A 5,213-nucleotide genomic window follows, 5' to 3' on the forward strand; every position below is an offset into this window, starting at 1 on the left:
TGAGCAATACTCAAGTATAGGTCGAACGAGTGTTTTGTAAGCCACCTCCTTTGTTGATGGACTACATTTTCTAAGGACTCTCCCAATGAATCTCAACCTGGTACCCACCTTACCAACAATTAATTTTATATGATCATTCCACTTCAAATTGTTCCACACGCATACTCCCAGATATTTTACAGAAGTAACTGCTACAAGTGTTTGTTCCGCTATCATATAGCCATACAATAAAGGATCCTTCTTTCTATGTATTCGCAATACATTACATTTGTCTATGTTAAGGGTCAGTTGCCACTCCCTGCACCAAGTGCCTATCCGCTGCAGATCTTCCTGCATTTCGCTACAATTTTCTAATGCTGCAACTTCTCTGTATACTACAGCATCATCCGCGAAAAGCTGCATGTAACTTCCGACACTATCTATTAGGTCATTTATATATATTGTGAAAAGCAATGGTCCCACAACACTCCCCTGTGGCACGCCAGAAGTTACTTTAACGTCTGTAGACGTCTCTCCATTGATAACAACATGCTGTGTTCTGTTTGCTAAAAACTCTTCAATCCAGCCACACAGCTGGTCTGATATTCCGTAGGCTCTTACTTTGTTTATCAGGCGACAGTGCGGAACTGTATCGAACGCCTTCCGGAAGTCAAGAAAAATAGCATCTACCTGGGAGCCCGTATCTAATATTTTCTGGGTCTCATGAACAAATAAAGCGAGTTGAATCTCACACGATCGCTGTTTCCGGAATCCATGTTGATTCCTACAGAGTACATTCTGGGTTTCCAAAAACGACATGATACTCGAGCAAAAAACATGTTCTAAAATTGTACAACAGATCGACGTCAGAGATATAGGTCTATAGTTTTGCGCATCTGCTCGACGACTTTTATTGAAGACTGGGACTACCTGTGCTCTTTTCCAATCATTTGGAACCTTCCGTTCCTCTAGAGACTTGCGGTACACGGCTGTTAGAAGGGGGGCAAGTTCTTTCGCGTACTCTGTGTAGAATCGAATTGGTATCCCGTCATGTCCAGTGGACTTTCCTCTGTTGAGTGATTCGAGTTGCTTTTCTATTCCTTGGACACTTATTTCGATGTCAGCCATTTTTTCGTTTGTGCGAGGATTTAGAGAAGGAACTGCAGTGCGGTCTTCCTCTGTGAAACAGCTTTGGAAAAAGGTGTTTAGTATTTCAGCTTTACGCGTGTCATCCTCTGTTTCAATGCCATCATCATCCCGGAGTGTCTGGATATGCTGTTTCGAGCCACTTACTGATTTAACGTAAGACCAGAACTTCCTTGGATTTTCTGTCAAGTCGGTACATAGAATTTTACTTTCGAATTCACTGAACGCTTCACGCATAGCCCTCCTTACGCTAACTTTGACATCGATTAGCTTCTGTTTGTCTGAGAGGTTTTGGCTGCGTTTAAACTTGGAGTGAAGCTCTCTTTGCTTTCGCAGTAGTTTCATAATTTTGTTGTTGTACCGCGATGGGTTTTTCCCGTCCCTCACAGTTTTACTCGGCACGTACCTGTCTAAAACGCATTTTACGATTGCCTTGAACTTTTTCCATAAACACTCAACATTGTCAATGTCGGAACAGAAATTTTCGTTTTGATCTGTTAGGTAGTCTGAAATCTGCCTTCTATTACTGTTGCTAAACAGATAAACCTTCCTCCCTTTTTTTATATTCGTATTAACTTCCATATTCAGGGATGCTGCAATGGCCTTATGATCACTGATTCCCTGTTCTGCACACACAGAGTCGAAAAGTTCGGGTCTGTTTGTTATCAGTAAGTCCAAGATGTTATCTCCACGAGTCGGTTCTCTGTTTAATAGCTCGAGGTAATTTTCGGATAGTGCACTCATTATAATGTCACTCGATGCTCTGTCCCTACCACCCGTCCTAAACATCTGAGTGTCCCAGTCTATATCTGGCAAATTGAAATCTCCACCTAAGACTATAACATGCTGAGAAAATTTATGTGAAATGTATTCCAAATTTTCTCTCAGTTGTTCTGCCACTAATGCTGCTGAGTCGGGAGGTCGGTAAAAGGAGCCAATTATTAACCTAGCTCGGTTGTTGAGTGTAACCTCCACCCATAATAATTCACAGTAACTATCCACTTCTACTTCACTACAGGATAAACTACTACTAACAGCGACGAACACTCCACCACCGGTTGCATGCAATCTACCCTTTCTAAACACCGTCTGTACCTTTGTAAAAATTTCGGCATAAATTATCTCTGGCTTCAGCCAGCTTTCTGTACCTATAACGATTTCAGCTTCGGTGCTTTCTATCAGTGCTTGAAGTTCCGGTACTTTACCAACGCAGCTTTGACAGTTTACAATTACAATACCGATTGCTGCTTGGTCCCCGCATGTCCTGACTTTGCCCCGCACCCGTTGAGGCTGTTGCCCTTTCTATACTTGCCCAAGGCCATCTAACCTGAAAAACCGCCCAGTCCACGCCACACAACCCCTGCTACCCGTGTAGCCGCTTGCTGCGTGTAGTGGACTCCTGACCTATCCAGCAGAACCCGAAACCCCACCACCCTATGGCGCAAGTCGAGGAATCTGCAGCCCACACGGTCGCAGAACCGTCTCAGCCTCTGATTCAGACCCTCCACTCGGCTGTGTACCAAAGATCCGCAATCAGTCCTGTCGACGATGCTGCAGATGGTGAGCTCTGCTTTCATCCCGCTAGCGAGACTGGCAGTCTTCACCAAATCAGATAGCCGCCGGAAACCAGAGAGGATTTCCTCCGATCCATAGCGACACACAACATTGGTGCCGACATGAGCGACCACCTGCAGATGGGTGCACCCCGTACCCTTCATGGCATCCGGGAGGACCCTTTCCACATCTGGAATGACTCCCCCCCGCATGCACACGGAGTGCACATTGGATTTCTTCCCCTCTCTTGCTGCCATTTCCCTAAGGGGCCCCATTACGCGCCTTACGTTGGATCTTGCAACTACCAGTAAGCCCACCCTCTGCGACCGCCCGAATCTTGCAGACTGAGGGGCAACCTCTGGAACAGGACAAGCAGCCATGTCAGGCCAAAGATCAGTATCAGCCTGAGACAGAGCCTGAAACCGGTTCGTCAGACAAACTGGAAAGGCCTTCCGTTCAGCCCTCCGAAATGTCTTTCGCCCCCTGCCACACCTTGAGACGACCTCCCACTCTACCACAGGTGAGGGATCAGCCTCAATGCGGGCAGTATCCCGGGCAACCACAGTCGTAGTCCAATCGGGGATTGCGTGGGACGAGCTGGCCGTCCCCGACAAATCCCCATCTGGCCCCCCACAGTGATGCCCATTGGCAACAGCCTCAAGCCGTGTGGCCGAAGCCAACACTGCCTGAAGCTGGTAGCGAAGGGATGCCAACTCAGCCTGCATCCGAACACAGCAGTTGCAGTCCCTAGCCATGCTAAAAACTGTTGTGCAAAGAACATCTGAACTAATCTACAGAGAGTGCAAACAAATCGACAAAATTTAAACGGTTATTAAAATACAGGATTGCTTAGTAAATGCAGTAATGCAGCTACTTGCGCACTGCTGACACACTGCTCGGCGGCGGAAGGAGACTACACGATTTTACACTATTCAGGTACTAAAACGCGATGCTACAACTCTCAAATACTATAATACGCCCGAAATTTATGAATTAAACAATGCAAGTACCAAAAACATGCAAAGAAATTAAGAATTAAACTATGTAACAAATGAGTGAGCTAGGAGTATACGACTTGCTGCTGCAGCTGCTTATCCAACGGCGGCAGGGAGCACACTGACTGTGACCAACCGACACTGGCCGTTCAAAACAAAAACAGAAGACAGACGACTACGCGAATTTACACTATTTAGGTACTAAAAGGCGATGCTACAACTCTCAAATACTATAATACGCCAGAAATTTATGAATTAAACAATGCAAGTACCAAAAACACGCATAGAAATTAAGAATTAAACTATGTAACAAATGAGTGAGCTAGGAGTATACGACTTGCACATTGCAATATAGCCTGCATAGCAGTATCGCTCGCGCGACTAATTCCGAAGGTATAGACTGTAAATTATTTCTCTACAAACCCGAAACTTTAGGGCTTTTCCCGCCTGCGAAGACCTTTACGTGAGAACTCGAAACAAATAGACGAAAATGATATTTCCACTCGCGAATACCGATGTCGATGATGTAACAGATTCGAAATAATTCCTATAATTTACGAAGTCAACTACGGTGTTTCTCATGTCTAGAGAACCAGCAAACGTGTCCTCCACCTGCTAGATGCACACACGACACATGCATATACACATACATAGAGAAAACAGAGAAAACGCTCTCCAAATGTGGAGGCCACTGGATAAAATCGAGTACAGTGGTCTTCCCTCTCGGTAGCGTCACATGGCCGCCAGGAGCCTGGGCTTCTTGCAACCATACACTCCCGTTTCCAGAATGAGAATTTCACTCTGCGCTGATATGAAACTTCCTGGCAGATTAAAACTGTGTGCCAGGCCGAGACTTGAACTCGGGACCTTTGCCTTTTGCGGGCAAGTGCTCTACCAACTGAGCTACCCAAGCACGACTTACGCCCTGTCCTTACTGCTTTACTTCTGCCAGTACCTCGTCTCCTACCTTCCAAACTTTACAGAAGCTCTCCTGGGAAGCACACACTTCGCTGCAGAGTGAAAATCTCATTCTGGAAACATCCCCCAGGCTGTGGCTAAGCCATGTCTCCGCAATATCCTTTCTTTCGGGCGTGCTAGTTCTGCAAGGTTCGCAGGAGAGCTTCTGTAATGTTTGGAAGGTGGGAGACAAGGTACTGTCAGAAGTAAAGCTGTGAGGACGGGGCGTGAGTCGTGCTTGGGTAGCTCAGTTGGTAGAGCACTTGCCCGCGAAAGGCAAAGGTCCCAAGTTCGAGTCTCGGTCCAGCACACGGTTTTAATCTGCCAGGAAGTTTCATATCAGCGCACACTCCGCTGCAGAGTGAAAATCTCATTCTGGAAACATCTCAGAGGCTGTGGCTAAGCCATGTCTCTGCAATATCCTTTCTTTCAGGAGAGCTTCTGCAAAGTTTGGAAGGTAGGAGACGAGGTACTGGCAGAAGTAAAGCTGTGAGGACGGGGCGTGAGTCGTGCTTGGGTAGCTCAGTTGGTAGAGCAGTTGCCCGCGAAAGGCAAAGGTCCCGGGTTCGAGTCTCGGTCCGG

At 46.5% G+C, this 5,213-nt stretch overlaps 1 non-coding gene across 1 annotated transcript; it reads right to left on the bottom strand.

Moving 5' to 3' along the window:
• Positions 1–4,513: 4,513 nt before the first annotated feature.
• Trnal-caa lies at positions 4,514–4,588 on the bottom strand. Its single transcript has one exon. It is a non-coding gene; the product is annotated as a tRNA-Leu (tRNA).
• Positions 4,589–5,213: the final 625 nt, after the last annotated feature.

The sequence above is a fragment of the Schistocerca americana genome, chromosome X (genome assembly GCF_021461395.2).
Source record: "Schistocerca americana isolate TAMUIC-IGC-003095 chromosome X, iqSchAmer2.1, whole genome shotgun sequence".
NCBI classification, from domain to species: Eukaryota; Metazoa; Arthropoda; class Insecta; order Orthoptera; family Acrididae; genus Schistocerca; species Schistocerca americana.